Source organism: Protopterus annectens, chromosome 1.part0 (assembly GCF_019279795.1).
Source record: "Protopterus annectens isolate FY-2018-M chromosome 1.part0, PAN1.0, whole genome shotgun sequence".
In the NCBI taxonomy this organism is placed as follows: Eukaryota; Metazoa; Chordata; order Ceratodontiformes; family Protopteridae; genus Protopterus; species Protopterus annectens.
Genome location: NC_056725.1, coordinates 1,728,872,858 through 1,728,892,351, shown reverse-complemented (window position 1 = coordinate 1,728,892,351; position 19,494 = coordinate 1,728,872,858).

Sequence of the window (19,494 nt, the reverse complement as noted above, 5' to 3'; positions counted from 1 at the left end):
GGAATGCTGGTCATCAACAGTTTTGTTGTCAGATGCCCAGGCTGGAGGCTTGAATGCAGTCCTTAAGTGGAGAGAGAGGGGTGAGATAGAGAGAGAGAGAAAGAAAGAAAGAAAGAAAGAAAGACAAGACAAAGTTGATTTGGCTGGACAGAAAGATGCAATGATTGCCATTTACTGATGAAGTGGCAACAGAGGTACTAAATTTAGTAGTCTCTTTGGCACATGGTTAGTCTGAAACTTTAATACCACCCTCTTGGTCAAAGGCGATAGAAGGAAGTCATAAAGAGATAAGCCATGTTTTGGGGGTATCCTTATATGATTAATCACATCTTAGAAGGTAGATAAAACATTAGCCTCAACCTGAAGTACTCCTGGAAGGCATATGATTTCATTTGAGATATATCCCCCAGGAGAGATAGTAGCTTAGTACATTTGAGAGAAGGACAGCAGTCTCACCTCACAACAGCAGCTGTAAGAAAAGTCAGACTGTAGTTATAACTGTGCAGATGAGACCAACTATCACAGCACATTGTTATCTATGTTATGTTTGCTCTAAGTTTGTAGTCTGATTATGTAGAAACAGAGTCTCTTTCTATTTTCTGCACGTCTGTAACTCCCAGTGGTATTATTTTCATCGTATTGTCTTTCCTGTCAGTACATTCAAACTGCTATAGCAGAATTTTGCAGTTTATTCCATTGTCTTCTATTTTTTTTAACTTTATTCATTTGCTCATGAAATAAGCTCATGCAGCTCATATGCATATTTTCAGGAGTGACCTGGGAGCACTGTCTGGTTAAGCAACTTGATTGGAGCCACATGTTGAAAATGGAAAATTCAGACAGGTTACAGACTTAACTGTCTGCACTAAATCACCAAAGTCTTCTCAAAACTCTGCTTTTGCTGATCCCTACCAACAACAGCAATTGCTACAATGGAAATAGAATGGAAATAGACTCTAACCTGCTATATGTGCAAAAATAATATTCCTCATTACTTGATATTAGCTAAGATAAATACTGCAGCCTGTTGTTTAGAAATGATCTCACCTACCCTCCCAGGATATGCTATCCTGTTTATTAAGGATATCATGCACTACTGCTCTCAACGTATCTTCTACTGGCAAGTTATAACTCCTGTGTTTTTCCACTGTCTGCTGCTGACTACTGCAGTCTACCATCTCAGTAGCTAATGATTAACTTAATTAGATCTTCACATGCCGTTCTGTTCCAGGTCCAAGGTGCACTATCACATAGACCTTAGGAAGGAAAAAATCATCTCAGTTTGTCTTTACATTTATAAATTACACTCCCTTACTAAAGTAAAAGATAATTAGAGACCTAGGGAATTGGGATGATAGTTCCCTTTCCTTTGATCATCACATGGCAAGCCGAAAAATCCTTCTACTTGGTGCAAAGAATTAACCAAATGTATACTGTTTACATCCATAGATGTTATTGTTCCCAGTATTTTGAACTGAACAGACACATTTACTCAGCATTTCAGCAAATGCAAAAAGACCCACAGGTTTCTAACCAAAAAGATCTCCGCAGTTAAAAACCTTTGTTACCAGGAAAGGCTCTAAGCTCTTTCCTTATAGTCTGTATCTTATAGACTCTGGCAGGTAGATTTGTGCCTTGCTTACTGCAATATTAGAAATCTGATTGCTCTTTACCTATATCTCCATAAGAAAAATGGAGTACAGATAACACTAAAACTAAAATTCTGAACCTTCTTCATCAGTAGATAAACACAGTGGGGCAGATTGATAGCTTTATCACTTACCGATTCTCTGGAATAAATTTCTTCTGCAAGTTATGCAATGCAATTACAGTATCCTTCCTGAACCTAAACCTAAACAAATGGACAGGTGCTCTCAAATTTACCCTAAGACTAACTGCCCTCTCCCTCCTTGAGAAAGCATGTATTGGCAAGGTGCATATGTTCATAGACTCAAATAGCCTTGAAACTCATATGAATGCAATGAATCATATACTTGTGTAATTGACATTTGTTTATGCTTTATTTGTACTGCAATTCGATTGTGGCTGAACAGGGATGTAGAAGTCTTGATAACCTGCCTGGAAAACAAAGTAAAATTTGGTATAAAGTTCCTAAACTATTATAAAATGAGCAAATCAGTCCTGGTTATTGTTATAACCAAACAATGTTCCTAAACCACATTATAAAACAAACTGTGCAGTCTTGGGTATTCCTATAACCAAACTTTTTCTCCTGCCCCCCCCCCCCCCCCAAGAAATGGCCCTGAACTCAGCTGAGACCTATCTGCAACAAGTAAGCTTATTACAGCACTGTGAAATGTGGAAGAAGAATTTAAGTACCACAACTATTGCAGTGTTGGAAGCTGTTTACTGAAATGTGTAATTGTCATGCTGCTATCTCTGTTCTCTCTTCTTTGGAAATCTACTGGAGGAATGGGAATTCCACAAACTCATCCACAGATTTCTGACCCAACAAGAACATGTTCATTCCTGGACAACATTTTGCTATACTACTTGAACTGAAAAACAATAACGTTATCCATCTGATTCACATTTGGATCGTGGTAAATGAATATGCTTTGCATCTTCCATAGTTCATGCCCCTCATTAATGGTGTAAAAAGCTCAGGGTAAGGATACTGGAGTATTTATGAATGGGAGAAGATCCAAATATATCACTTGTGTTACTAAAAGAAGATCGTGCTGCCTCATAACTGGATTGCCTTTATACACTAAAGTATGCTCTTGCAAACCTCACTGGTGTTATCCTCCAGTTTTCTATATTGTGTAGGAATCAATGAGTGCAGTATGTGATGTTACCTCCCATGTATCCACTGTGCATGTTATCTGTGTCAGGTTAGTCACCAGACAGTTCAACAACCTATCCAAACCAAATCCTCAGACACAAATGCCTCAAAGCATTTATTTGCAATTTTTTTTGTTAACCAGGAAACCCAGTAAGCCCAGTTGCCTCTTTTTCAAAGGGGACCCAAGAGTACTGGCTGTGTAATTGACTTGGTCAAAGTCATACAGTAGGTTAATGGACAAGCAGAGATTCAAACCATGGTTTACAAGATGAAGCTGATTAGTAGCTCATAACCTTAATCCTCTTAGCAATTTGCCATACCAATCATACATGAAATGCAGTTATTAAACATTGCTTTTGACCACCACTATAGTATCAGCAAACAAAAAAAGTGTTAGAAAATTTAAGTACTGAACATAGTTTCTGTCTCAGCAGTTTCTTAGTTGGAAGTAAAAAGACTCACTCTGCTGTTTAATCAGATGAATCACAACGGAGAGATACCATATATAAAGTGTAGCTCAGTGCTGTTCACCATATGAGGCTGTTAAAAAGAATTGCAATAACTTTTGGATCTTGTACACTGGAGTCACTACAACTCCTTCCATTGCCACTAGTCAAGCACAATGAACTCAACAAAGTCAGTGAAACTCAGAGATGTATGGAACAATTTCAGGTGACAACTCAAAGAAAACATTTTTTGAAGCTCCTCCAATGTGGGCAGCATCACAACCCCACCCTTCTTAACTATCTCTTTATCTGTCTATATGGTTACACAACATCAGGAAAAAGAGAAGATACCTAATACGGGTGAAACATTTTACATAATTGTAAGATCATAAGCAGAGGTGAAAAGCATGTAAAAACATCCCCAGACATGCATTTTCATGAACTTGGCTTGTTTCACCCTGAAGGGTTCACTGTGTCTCATCAGTATTACGCTCCCTAAAAATATCCTGGATGAGTAACATCATCAAAACACACTCACATCATAGCTGTAGGTGACTTCACATTTGGGGAGGGGGGCTCTACCATTCAGCTTTATTTGAGATGACTGCATGAAAAAGTAAACAGTAATACTTATACTTACAAATCACCAAAATGAATCCTGACAATTACTTCACAGAAAACTCATTCACACAAATCAAGTACATTATTTTAGGAATGTCACATACTGGTACATTTTGTGGTATATGGATGCTTTCAAATGACAGGTATCATTCCACCCTCTGCAGTCATAAAGTAATCAGACAGATTTATAGTACTGAATGCTTTTCAATTAAAAAGAAGTGCTGAAACATTTATAATAAACAATGTAACAATTAATTTCCATATAAAAAGTGCCACACAGTTTGCTCTGTTTACATTTTATTTAATCAGCTTTCTATCCAAACCATTGACTGTTTTTAACATTTTAAGTTAAAATGAAAGTATATTTCCATCAAAGATAATGCTTTCTCTGTCTTACATGACTATTTTTATAATTTCTGTACTTACAGTTCTTTCATTTAAATGACATTTTACTAGAGTAATAGCATAACTCATGATATGGCATTATGTTGACATAATCAGGCTTTTAAAGCATAATTAAAGGTAGGTGAGGATGCATTATGCCGAAAAGCACACCTGGGGCATGTGATTATTTATGGTAATGCACAGCCTCTTGTGTATTCTTGCTTACTTAATGACTTCAGTTATGGAGTTTAAAAGGGATATTACACAAAAGAGTATGTTATATATTTGGAATAATTACTAGGCTGGTTGTTTCACAGAATTTTTTAACACCTTTGGTGTGTCAGTTGCAACCTAAACACCTACATTAGAGCCTAAAATCTATAATGAAGTATTTGATATTAAACGCCAGCAATATACCATTAAACACACACTACCTCATAAATAAGTACCTTAAAGTATTTTCTTATGACATAATTTATATAAAATCAAAATAAACTTTACTAGGAAGCTGCGAATTGTATTTTGCAGCTGCTTCATCAGATAGTTGTTCCTAAGGAAAGTTTTTGCTCAGAGTTATAAGGAAAAATAGACAATATCACCTTTTCATGTTTCTAAGAGGCATTGTTGATTACACAACTGGTCAGTATTCAGAACACAAGAACACAAGGGCTGCATATACTGTATGTAGTAAGACAACCTTTGCACAAGTTTGTCAGCATAATTCATAGTTTACAATGGTGACATATGAGGCCAGTATTGGTGGTATAGAATGCTATCAAATTATTTTAATAAAGTAATGAGAACCATAGATTTGTAAGAAGGTAGTATGACAAAGCATTACTTCTACCCAAGAAATAAATTACAGTCTTAGACAAATACCCAGCAGTATTGTACATTTTTATATAACAGGTCACTGTACATATTTTAAAAAAAAATCATATAAATTGTGCAGTTGTCAGGAAAGAATAATCTGGCTTACAATTTATTCGGGGGACCTTACATGCTCTTTTTGGCTCATAAGGGACTGCAGTACTTTCAGCAATACAGCATTTCTGTACTTTGCATTTATTTTGGTCAACAGTATGCAGCATTTATTAGGGTACAGCAATAATTAATTTTAAATAACATCCTTATTGCTGTGTGCTTTCACAAAACATTAACAATAGCATCAACTCACAGAAGTACAAATCTGAGAGTTTCAAGCAACTGCTGAGCTGGAAGAGAAACCTGCGAAAATCAGGCAATTCAAACACAGAGAGTGCAATATGCATATGCCCAGTTTTCACCATAATTGCCATGTGAAAATGATGTATTATGCTGTTATGCCTGTTACACCACCCAGCACAACGTAATGAGGGTTCATAGCCAATCAGCACAGCAGCATGGTCAGTATGTATACTGATCTTTATTAAGGTCATCACTGTTGTCAAGTGTCAGTGTTGAAAAAGGTAGCACATTTGCCTTTAGCATAGAAAGCTGTGGGTTCTGTTCCCACACTGGGTGCTCAGATTCCTGAAATTGCAGTGTAGCATAAGGGAGATGCCGCATCCTGAGTATGTCAGCCTTTAGATGAGATGTTAAACTGAGGTCCCATCTGAGTTGGTGGTAGCTTAGGTGGAAATAAAAGATCCTGTACCACCTATTGAAAAGAGCAAGGGAAGTTCCCTGATGCTCTGGCAAAATTTCCTCTAGCAGTATAAATATCACCTTGATTCTGCCCTGAAAAGACACCACTAGACTAATGGAACTAACTTGATCAACAAAGGATAAATAAAAGAACTGGGAACATATATGCCGTATCAGAACACTTGAATGTTGCAGGGTATGTGCATCTTGTAATCCTTGTCTCTGGGGTGTAATGTTATTCCCTATTTGGAGAAGAGTGCGTGTCAACACAGACAGCACATGCAGAGCAAAAATAGGAGATATTATAAAGGTCAAAAATAAGTACCCCTTATTACAGGAATGTACCCAAAATATCAGCAATGGGAGAGGTAGCCAGCAGGAGAAGTCATGGGCAACGAGACACAGTGACTCACATCATCCAGTTACTCAGCGACTGCCTTCTGACTGTATGATCTAATAACCTCATAATTAGGGTTTTAAATAACCAAAGTGACACTTTTCAGTTCAGCCAACCACTCCTAGTAGGAGGTTATTCCTTATGACCCTTAATTAAACAGAATAGATGAAGCTATTAAGGCAGTGTGTCAGTTCATCACAAAATTAAAAACCCTCAAAGAATGACTACTGGTGAGTACAATGATGTGTTTACTTCACAAAAAGTAATGTCTTCACCACATCAGTGAAGATAATCACACAGCATCACTTGTTATTTATTGAAGTTCTTTTGCTAGTTGAGTTGACTTAACGAGACCATAAATCATTTTTTTCAAATGGGAACCAGCTATAATTGCATGCTGACTAACAGATTCTGCAATTAAAAATCAATCAGCTGGTTTAAAAGCACTACCTGTAATTACAAGTTGCATATAAGCAGCAAACAGGCATAGTGTACCGAATCTGATGAGGCATCAGAATAACCTGATTTACACAGCAAACAGTAGACTTCACATCAGAGAGCATATGTCAAGCTAATATAGTTTATACAACTCATAGCCACAGACAATGGAAAATCCTCTTTGCTTTTCAAGAGGAAACCTTGCAGAATGACAACTTGGTGTCATGAGTACACAGTGACAGCCCTTCCAAGTGAAAGGGTCTCCTTTTCCAGCATCCAGTGTAACAGTTTAGTCAGGATGCAGTCTGAAGAGTGCAGTGAATATATCACAGATGTCAAAATTATAATTGTTTCTAGGTTGGTATTTTATTGTTTTCTCCACTCTTAAGAATCTAGACTATATTATGACACTAAGTAGGATAAAATGTAGTCATTATACATGTGAAACAATGTTTTTAAGGTAAAATTCGTCTCTTTTATGTTACCTTCCTTCTTTATCAAATGTTTAAATGTCCAATGAGGCTTTATCCTGAAACTGCTGAACACATCTTAACAGACATTTCTTCTAATACTGAAATGTTTTTGGAATCATCTGCTTCTATCAGAATTTCCAGTAGCATCTCTGACTGAGAAATAAAGGTTATACAGATGTCAGGGGTAAAGCTATTGAAACTAATAATTGTTTAACCAAGAAAAAAAAGAAGAAGCCACAGAATAAGCAACAGTCTATTTAAAGATAATGCATCATTATAGATTCATCCTCACTGCTTGGATTTATTAATTCTGAGCTGATTGAGTCCATTAAACAGGAATTTTAAAACAGTTCCTTAGATGTGAGTACTGCATTTGCATGAGTAGACTTGCTTGTGTGCGTGCGAGCGTGTGTGTGTGTGTGTGTGTGTGTGTGTGTGTGTGTGTGTGTGTGTGTGTGTGTGTGTGTGTGTGCACATATGTGTGTATGTGTGTGTGTGTGTGTGTGTGTGTGTGTGTGTGTGTGTGTGTGTGTGTGTGTGTCTGGGTGTCTGTGCGTGTGTGTGTGTGTGTATATGTCTGTGTGTATCTGTGTATGTCTCTGTCTGAGTGCCGCCTGTGGGGGATAACGTTACTCACTTACGTTCAAGTTATGGAAATGCCTCTGTGAGTGCTTTTTATGTCCCAGCATTGAAATGCTACTGCCCCTCACAGAAATACCTTGTTTTTTCCTTTGGTATAATTATTTTAACAGTTTGGAATTCTTTTAGTTAGATCCTTTCATTTGTGTTGGCTTCAGAAAGACTGGTCACAGTGAGCAACAATTTTCAAATAATGTGCTTATGAGACAGTGAAAAAGTAACTATTACCTGAAGCACATTTTGCATAATTCCAAGGTTAATGAATTTTCTGATAGCTCTCTGTGCAGTGGACAGTTTAAACAAGATGGATTCCTATTTTTTTTCTTACTGACATTTATGTAAATAAGGTAATGAAAATGAGCAGGTTACCTGTGTTACAGTACCCATGCTCCAAATCTGCATCATGGTTTTGTGAGCATTATGGAGCTAACAGTGGAGGAAACACACTAATGTTTACACAAGTCAGAAGTACTTAATGGGAACTGGTAGTTATAATATGAAGTTTGTTAGATTTAGCACTTACTTACATGTGAGGTATTCTAACTGCCATGTTACAGAAATACACAGATGTTGAGCATGAACATTACATTATAATGCTGAATGTTAATAAAAGATGCAGATCTTTTAAGAGATATGGTTTCACCTTCAATGTTTGTAAACTGATTTCAATTACAATTTATACAAGAATGCTAGAAATCCAACTGTTCTGTACATCAGAGTAAGAGATTATGTGCGAAACAAGCATAAAACATGCAATATTTATGCTACAAAAGTATTAAGTGATAGTGAGCTGAAAGTAGGAATAAACTAAATCTACACACAGGAGTCCATTTAGGCATGAGGCTAGAAATTAAGTTATTAAATTAAACAGGGTGGGAGGTTGGCATAATTGTTAAGGTGTTTACCTTACAGCCACAAGGTGCAGTGCTTGATTCTCACTTGGGATAATTGGTTAGGCATAAAATGGCCCACAAGGGCAGTTAGTCTAGTACTAAGCTATGAACTTATAGGGACCCTACTGGATAGAGGCACTGTGAACTAACATTGGGTAGCACAGTGCCTGGGCAATTTGTTTGGGCTAGGCTTGTAAAGGCTCCAGGGACATTAGCCTAGTATACACCTATGAACCTATGTACATACACAAAAAATAAAAAATAAATAAATAAATGTAAACTCATATTATAACTGGTTGACCTGTCTGGTCTACTGATCAGATAAGATACAGATGAGACTTAACCAACAGTTTATATATGTCCATATGCTGCCTTATACTTGTTCTATGCAAACCAGACATTTTGAGAACATGTCCATTTAGTCTGGATAGCTGTCCACCTGCAAAATACGTACAGGAATACAACTGGATTATGTCGAACAAAGAGGCTTTTCCTTTTATTTTTACAATCCAAATAGACAGAAAGCATACTTCAAGCTACTATTTGTCATTCCAGAAGACTATTTGCTGCTTTTTGTTAATCTGATCACATTCTTACTGACAACAAAACACAGTTTACATAAAAAAATTCTAAATTTCCTAAAACAAAACATCCACTTGTGCATCAAGGCATTCAACAAACAGAAGTATAGTTTCAAAATTCATACAGACTTTCAAAATAAGTACAAAGTAATTATTGAACATTATGTCAAACAAGATAATATTTCATTTTTCTGTTACAATGCAAAATAATCAAATGTACTAGGTGTCAATCATCTGCAAAGCTGGTTTTGAGTAGACCCATTCAAATCAGATTTGACCTCTTTTGAAAACAAATTAGTACTTGGAAAAATTCCAACATGACAGTAATGCTAGAGACATTCAGTAATTAATATTTGGTATATCTTCAGTATGGCTCAGACAGAGGTCCCAGGTGAATTCTTGCTAATGTAGTTGAAAAGACAGGCCCATTTGGCTTTTTGAGTTCAAGAAAGTGATTTAGGAGTTTCATCCAGAAATTGAAATGGCTACCTGTCACTTCCAGAGCAGCTATTCTATCATTGTCACTCATGTTTACGTTAATATACCTTCACAGGTACTCTTCTAGCCTGTAAACTACAGATTAATTTTAACAAAACTAAACCTGGATAAAAAAAGAAGGTGTTTTTATCTTAATAAGACCCACTTTGGAGTATTAAAAGAAAGAAAGGAATCAACTTCAAAAATAGATCCAGCTAAACAGACTCTCTTGTTGATGTCTCAAATGAGTAAAAGACTACAGCTACTGACATTCAAAACAAGCAAGCACTTGGAGGGTACATACACATGCAACTGCTTCAGTAAAACTGATTAAGTACTGCTCACTGATTTGGCTAAGAAAACAGGCAATGAATTTGGACTGAACTAACATAATGAACATTGATAAAATATGCATAGTACTTTTCGGGGTAATTTTTTGCATGATTTTTGCCACCATGCATGCATGCATGCTGACCATCAAACTTCCTTTTAATCTGATATTATGCTGTCCAATTTTGTCCAACAACCATTCAGCCATATGGGTACCTTGTATTCATGGGGTTATTCTGGCAATGAAAATACTTTTCATTTTTTTGGCCTGACCCACAGCTGGTGGCAACATCAACACTTACATCACTGCAAAGACCACCTATGCCCCATTGTCAACACATGCATGCTGTTCTGTGTGCACTGAGACAAGCTATGCACACCAGCTTGCACTGGCATGCCCACATTCTCCCTGCACCAGCTCCACATATTATGATAGACCTCCACTCTCAAGTCAAGCCCAGTCATTTCAGCAGTGATGTGAGCTGGACAGGAGTCACCATCTCCCTCCACCTGTGCTGTGAAGCATCCAAGTTATTGATTAAAAGCAGCTATTCAGGGCTTTATCCCTCCAACAATACCAGTGCTAGCTCTTTTTGTGGTACTCTTTGATATATATCTCTTAAGATTTTGAATTCTGCATTCCAGATTAGTTATAAAGTTTTTGTCTATGAAGATAAATTATTTGCAATTGGCTATGTCACTTTTATAACATCTTGCTAGTTTACTCAGAACTGTTCATTATAATATTTTATTTATTTAGTTATACTTTGCTGACTCGGTTAATCCAACTAGGCCAGTGTGATCTCTTTTCAGCAGAAGATCCAGTGTGGTAACTTATACTAACTAAGAGAAATTTGGCATGGGCAATATAGTCTTTTAGCTACCTACCTGGCTATTATTGTAAAGAAATATATATTACACCTATATCTATACCTATATCAACATCTATAGCTATCTATCTATGTGTGTGTCTGTGTGAGTGTGTGTGTGTGTGTGTGTGTGTGTGTGTGTGTGTGTGTGTGTGTGTGTGTGTGTGTGTGTGTGTGTGCTTATGTATTCTGACCAATTTAAGATCAAGACCTTCTTCATCATTCATTTTAATAAAGACAATCTCTTCACGCATGTTTTAGTAGTGACTTTGTTGATAAGCTTTATGCTCTAACTAATGAATATATTTACAGTAAATGAGCTGTGCACCACTGCTAAAGTTACTACCTCATCAAATGGGCAATGAATACCAATTTGCCTGGGATGACATGATTGACAGACGTCGATGCTTTGCCAGAGATGGCCTGCATCTGTCACCCCTGGGATTCCGGATACTGGCCAAAGCTCTTGCCACTCCTATAGTGCCATTTTTAGGTGGTGTTCCAAACACCAAATTACCACCGTAACAGCTACAAACAAATGCAGTCTGAGGGTCATGCTGCTAAATGCTAGAAATCTAAATCTCAAAATGCACTCACTTGAAGCACTCCTCAAAATGGAAAACATTGTCATTTGTGCTGTAACAGAGACCTGGTTTAAAGCAGCAGAAAGCACCCCTGCACTATCAGGCTATAACTCATTTCACACCTTTCAGCCCTAGAACTTGGACTGAAGCCCCAAAGGTGGTGGTGTTTCCATATTCATAAAGGATGCACACACCTCCAGACTGGTAGTCCAACATAACTCATCAGAGATACTTCAGGTGCAGCTAACACTGGGTAAGACAGCAATTCAGGTTGTAGCCTGCTATAGGTCCCCAAACATGTCCCAAGACTCACACTCAACATTCTTAAGCACCCTGGAGAAAATTAGGGTCCAACCTAACACTCTTGTACTGGGCGACTTCAAGTACCCCTCCATTAACTGGGAAAACTACTCATGTACCTATACACTTGCCCAACGTTTCCTGGAATTCATTAATTCCAATGCCCTGGACCACCTCGTTCTTACCCCCACTAGAGGTAGCAACATCCTTCACCTGGTCATTACTAACATGGACAACCATTGCTCTACACCAATAGTCAACTCCTCCCTGTTTAGATCCGACCACAAGCTAATCACCTTGAAAATACACATCACTCCCACCCATCCTCTGCCCCCCGTAAAAGTAACCACCATGAAAAACTTTTCCAAAGCTAACTTTGGGCTCCTAAAAACAGAAGTGGCTAACTTCATGGCAGCCATGCAAATGGAGAATAGTTGCATGACCGCCAAATCATACACCAATGCACTGTACGAACACATACATAAATGCATAAATCTCGCCATACCCAATAGAACCAAGATGCTCTTCTCCAAAATAAAAAAAAGGAAGCCAATCTGGTGGTACTCTGCCATAAACAAACTTTACAACAGAAGGAGGAAACTGATGTGGAATAAGGTGAAGTCCCAAGACTGGAAAAACTCCCTTATCAGCCTCAACAAAAAGTTGAGATCCCCCATCAAATCCTCTAAAGCTAGCTATGAAAACAGGATTGCAGCAGATAGTAAAGACAACAACAAGGCCTTCTAAAGTTATGTAAAGAGTCTCCACGACAATACCCAGATTTGCTCCAAGCTACTACACAATGGTACCTCCTATACCGAGCCAATAGATATTGGCAATATACTGGCAGACAGATTCAGTGCCAACTAGCCCCCCCCAAAGGACCAATCATAATACCAGTAGATTACCAGGCACCCAGTATTACTGCTTCACAGGTTAAAACAGCACTGTCCAAGCCCAAAAATACAGCACTGTCCAAGGCTTTATCCCTACCGAATGGTGCACTGCTACAGTCATCCCCCTCCACAATGGAGGAGCGATTACAGACCCTGGGAACTATTGCCCCTTTAGCCTGATGAGCCTGATATGCAAAGCTATGGAACACATCATCATGGACCTAATAAACAAGGATATAGGGAATCTCCAAACTCTGGATTCCACACAGTTTGGTTTTGTTAAGGGTAGATCATGCCTGCTCAACCTAGTCGACTTCTTTGAGTCAGACACCAGAGCTGTGGATGAAGGCAAGGTGGTTCATACAGATACCATTCCCCACTCAGGAATCATACAAAAACTCACTAAGCTAGGCATCAACCCCTATATCACTAGGTGGGTTGCAAACTGGCTCACAGATAGAACCCGCAGTCTGAAAGTAGCTAACTCATAGTCAGACTGCTGACCAGTCATGAGTAGAGTCCCACAGGGTTCGGTCCTGGGTCCTCTCCTGTTTGGTATCTACTTTTTTAAAGTCCAGGCCAAAACAAAGGGACTTTGGCTGACAAAGTTAGCAGACGATTGCAAGTTGGGAGCTATTATTAACTCCCCAAGTGATGTTGACATCCTACAGAAAGGCCTCACTGAGATCAACGGTAGGTGTCAGAACTGGGGCCATAAGCTCAATGCCAAAAAATGTGTCATCATCCCCTTTGGGAAAAACCCAGTTCCCATGAATTACCACATCAATGGTAGTCCACTGAACACAGAAGGCGTTATAAGAGATATGGGAACACAGGTTGACAGCAACCTCTCTTTTGACCACCACATTGCCACTGTGGTCAGAAAGTCCTTCTATGTGGCACATCTCATTACTAGGGGTTTTGCATCCAGGAAGAAATAGGTCATTGTCTCCCTCTACTCTTCACTCATTAGGCCAGTCATCAAGTGCAATGCCCCATTTGGCATGTAGCTAACTAGATACCTGCAACAACTGGAAAGGCCGCAAAAGTACCTCACAAAGAGGATCCTAGACCTTAAACACTTGTCCTATATGGACAGACTCAAAAAAACTCTAACTATTCTGTCTCATATCGCCTACTTAGAGGCAATCTCTGCTTGACTTACAAAGCCATGTCTGACCCAGCTCTGTTAGAAATGCTACATTTAAGCTATCCCAATCCCTCCACACCACATGCTCCAAAGACCTCTACCTCATTACCACTATCAACAAAACATACAGGAGGGACAGGTTCATAACCTACAGACTGCCCATGCTATGGAATAGACTTCCCATACATGTCAAACAGAGCATCTCACTGGCCCTCTTCAAGGGAAATCTTGATGAGTGGATGGGAAATAGAAAATTCACCCCAGGGATCACTGAACTAAGGTCAGGTGGCACAATGCCAGGGTAATCCTATGGGCTAGGCTTGTAAAGGCTCCAGGGCCATTAGCCTAGTACACACCTATAAAACTATAAACCTATTTAACCTAATAAAGTAATTATTAATTATTCCTTTTAAATACTATATTATCCAAGTAAAGTAATATAGAATTCCTACAATCTAAATAGGCAGTGATTCCTAGTACTGAGCAATGAATGTGAGTACAGGTTTTCCATAAAAAACAACTCATTGGAGAACTATAAAAAGTACCCTTGCATTGTGCAGTGCTCAGAAGTAACATTAATTCAGACTGTTTCCTTTTTCTCCATGTGTTTCTTCAAATGATTCTACACTCAGGTACCATTCCTCAGGACTAGAAGGAGACATATGTCACAAATGTCTGCAAAAAACGGTTTCCAGTTCTTACAAATCAAACTTTCGGCCTACTAACTCTAGGTTAGTGGGAGTATTTAAAAATTAGGTCTGTTAACTTTACGTTAGTGGTAGCATTTAAGAATTAGACCTATTAGCTTTATGTTAGTGGTACTGTTTAAGAATTAGGCCTGTTAACTTTAGATTAGTGGGAGCATTTAAGAATTAGGCCTGTTAACTTTAGGTTAGTTGTAGTGTTTAAGAAGTGGACTGGTACATGGAAGTTATTCTACACACTTAGGAATCAACAGCATCATGGCATCACTCAGAAGAAGTCCTGTATCAAGGACTGCATTCTCTTGTATATGCATTTCAACAGTGACCTTGACTAGGGGTCATCTGAAAGACATATTCCTTTAAAATGTTTAAAATGGATTTGAGTTTGCTTCTCCATCAAATTCTTCCATGCAGACCATCAGTCTCTGACAGTGACGTTCTTTGGATTACATGTATTAATAGCTGTTTTTTAAATATGCCGCAGAGTGTCTTTTTGCATTTTCTTTCAGTCACTATTCCTGTCAGTTAAGAGAATAATTGCCATGATCCTGATCTTTTACTTCCTTTGTAGGTGAGAGCTGCTTGAAGCACACAGGCAAACATCAGGGCAGTTTTTATGATGCTGTACCTTTTTTTACGCATGTATGCGTAGCACTTGGGGGAGGGCATGGTTACAGCATGGAGATGTTACTCACATAGGTAATATAAACCTTCAAGCAGCCCTGCCCCACTCCCTGCTCTAAGCAGCTGTCTTCTGCCTGATACCCACTGGGGATTCATTCACAGCACTCATGTCACTGACACACATATATTCCCTTCTACACCCCAGACGAAGAGGGGGGTAAACAGGAAATGCCCTTTCCCAGTTGGATCCTCAAACACAGGTTCTTTGGGTTTGTCAGGACTCCATTTATTTTATTTACAGAGCCTGGTAGGAAGGTTATCTCATCCATTCAAGCTGAGGACCATATTGGAACTTCATACAGCTCTGTCCTAAAATATCCTCATATTCAGCATATTTGCTTAAGGCGTCATTATACATATCACAAATTAAATCTGCTAGCATGATGGTGAGGCAAAATTAGGAGCAACAGATTCCACTGTCAGACAGATGGAGGGGCTGTAGAAATGGTTATAGCTAGTCTTTAATGATAATTCTATATGAGGATTGCCTTAATATTGCAAACTGTAGTGTTGCTCAATACAAAATCATAGTATACACTATTATGCAATGACTGGCCATTAACATTCCAAAACAAGCATGCTGATTGGGCAGCCAAACCAGTGTGTCCGCTGTAAATCAAGCATCTACCAATGGAAAAAAGTCTGCTCTGCCGGACTTTCTTCTATTAATGTATGCTATGGAAACTACTGTTTTTATTAAAAATAAATAAATTAATAAACTTTCAAAAACAGGCGACTTCAAAAGAATGAGACAGACAGGACAGAGAAAAATACAAGGATAATCAGGTTGATTATGTAAAACTAGAGAACATACCTGATTTTCCTTATATTTTCTCTGTCCCCATCTCTCCTGTAAGTTGAAAGTTTCCCAATTTCATTTTTTTTTATTAAAAACAAACAAAAAAGTGACAAAGATCTTCCTTTCCCCATTGCTTCCTTTACACAGTACTGATGTACTGCATAAGTGTGAGAGCGAAAGTCCCATATGCATGCATAATCCATCAATATAGCCCCAGGATACTGGGGTACGATGTGGAAGAGCAGCACAATGCAATTATACAAGACACTATCAAAGTAAAGTAAATAACTTTTTTCTTAAATAATGTCATTGTATAACAGCAATAACCCATGGCTGGTGTTGGTAATGTTGATTTACCCATAATTGGCTTATATATCCAGCATTACCCACACCCAGCTGTTGGTTAATGCTATATTAAGGGCCAGCCAACTGCAAACACCACGAAAGGACATGCCTAGTGTTATATATTGACATGTGATCTGTTCTTAATTCTGAAGGGCAGACCTAATTTGAGCAGTTATGTTTCCCCAAAAAAGTCATATATACTGATATCTTAATAAGAAAACAAATTTTAATGTTATCCTAAATATGGCAGAAAGCTATAACGTAATGTGATATATCTTTCCTTGGTATAAACCTATAGAAACATGATAATCAGTTTTTTTTGTATAAAATATTGCACTTCTGTCATTTGAAAAGGTAGCAGTCATAGATAAGATAGATACAACATTGAACTGCAGCAGGAAATGCTTTGTAGCACCTTAAGCTGGTACAGCACTGGTGTGCATAGTCAGATAAATGATGATGTTTCCCTTTAAAAGATCATAGGAAGTTGCTAGACTATTGGCCCTGAGGCCATTACAAGCCTAGCAAAGAATTTAGCCAATGTTCCAACAAGTCAGGACCTGATGCCCCTGTCCAGCAGGGACACAGGTGGAATCCCAAGGGTGTATTTTCTGTACCCCATCCAGTTATCCAGATTGTGCTTAAAAAGGGTTAATGAGGTACTCTGCTTGATGTGGAGAGGGAGTCTATTCCACAGATGGGGGAGTCTCTGAGAGACAAATCTGTCCTGCCAACAAGTCCTATTGATGTCACAGACCAGGTAGAAGTCTCACGTGTGGGTTACTCGAGTGGAGCTTGACTTATGGATATGCAGCAGTCCCATCAAGGAGGGGTATGAGATTGCTTTGTATGCCAGACAGAGGTCACCTCTGAGGAGTCTGTATGAGACTGAGTAGAGGGATGGGGCCTTTAGCCTGTCTGTACAGGGTACATGTTTGAAGCTGTGGATTCTCCTGGTGAGGAACCCCTGTGGTCTCTCCAGCTGCTGCATGTGCTTTGTGAGGTACATGCTGAAAGGGGCATTGTACTCAGTAACGGGTCTTATAAGGGAAGAATACAGGAATGTTATGACCACCATGTCCCTGGATGAGATACCCTTACTAATGAGGTGGGCCATGTAGAAAGCTTTCCATACAATGAAAGCAATACCGTGGTCAAAAGTCAGCTTGGGTGCCCAACTCCCTCACAACTGATTCATACTTAGGGACCTTGTTATTAATGTGATAATTTGTGGGAATGTCACTCCCCCCAAAGGGGATGATAATGATGATGCATTTTATGGCATTCAGTTTGAGGCCATGTTTCTGGCACTAGTCATTTGTTTGGGTGAGACCCTGTTGGAGGATGTTCACATCGCTAGGGGAATTGATGACAGCACCTAGCTTGCAGTCATCTTTAAACTTTGTCAGCCATAGCCCACTGGTTTTGGCTTGCACCTCAGAAAAGTATATGCTAAACAACAAAGGCTCCAAGACCGAACCCTAGGGTACATCGCTCATTATGGGTTGACTGCTTGAGGTGGCTTCCCCTATTTTGACTAGGTGGGTTCTATCAGTGAGCCAGTTTGCTACCCATCTGGTAACATAGAGACTGATGCCTAGTTGAGAGAGTTTATCTATTATACCCAAGGTGGGAATAGTATCGAAGGCTTTGGCCAGGTCAAGGTAGGTGGTGTGCACCATCTTCCCCATGTCCATGGCTTTGGTGACTGTCTCAAAGACGTCGACCAAATTTAACAGGCATGACCTCCCCTTAATAAAACCAAACTGTGTGGAATTGAGTGTTTGGAGGTTGCCAATGTCCTTTTTAATGAGGTCCATGATAATCCGCTCCATGACCTTGCAGTTCAGGCTAGTTAGACTAATGGGTCTATAATTTCCTGGATCGGTGGACACTCCACCTTTGTGCAAAGGGATGACAGTGGCTGTCCTCCACTCAGCTGGGATGAAGCCAGCAGGCTTTGGTTGAATGGGGTGCCTAATGGTGCTGCAAGTTCCTGCCTGAGTTCATATAAGATGCAGCCTGGGATGTTATCCAGTCCCATGGAGGCTGTATTTTTTGCCTTTGAGAATGGAGTGATGACTTGCTCCCGTGAGATAAGAGGAGGGGTCAGGCACTTGGGATGTCTTGATTTACTGATGGGGGGACAGAGGGGTGAGGTTTTCATTGAATCTGCCTGCCAGCAGGTTGGCTATAACTATGGCATTTGTGTATGTGGTGTCCTTGACCACCAGTTCTGAGCAGATCTGAATGCTTCCCTTGAGACTGCAAACATACATGAAGAAAGTCTTGTGATTGTCTTTAGTAAATGTGGCCAGTTTGGACTCAAATTTTGTTTTGAAGGATTTCACTAGTGCTCTTATTTGCTTGTTCAGGCTAAGGAGTGGTTGCTTCCGATTAGGCACCTGCTCCTTCTTGGGCATGGACAGCATTTTTTTCTTTTTAGTATAGACTTTATTTATTGCAAATGTCCACCAGACATGTTTACTCTTCCTTGAGGAGGAAGATTTTGTCTTGTTGGATATTCCTGATTTCATTCAGTTATATAAATGCTCGTATAGTACTTTGGTGTAGGTTTGGACATGTGTGCCAGTTCCTATGGAAGGGGAGGGGATGTAAAGCTGTTTATACCTTTCCTCAGGAGGTTGTAATCAGCTCTGGAGAAGTTGTTTTGTTTGACCCTAGCTGCGGGAGGGTTGGGGGAGATGGTGACTTCGAAAGTGACCTCTGTGGTCGGATCTTACCAGGAAGGATGACACTGTAAGGATGATGCAGTGGTTACTCATGTTAGTTAATACCAAGTCCAAGATATTTTCATCTCTTGTGGGGGTGTTGGTCAGCTGATCCAAGGCAATTGCATTGATGAAATCAAGGAATCTCTGGGCATTTGTGTTTTGGCATGAGTAGTTCTTCCAATCTAAGGTTGGATAATTAAGGTCACCCAGGATCAGGGTAAATTGTTGAATCTTGGTAGATTTGAGGAGGTCCAGATAGGTGGAGTGGGCATTTTGAGTCAAAGTACGGGTCCTATCAATGGTTAACTGCACCTGGA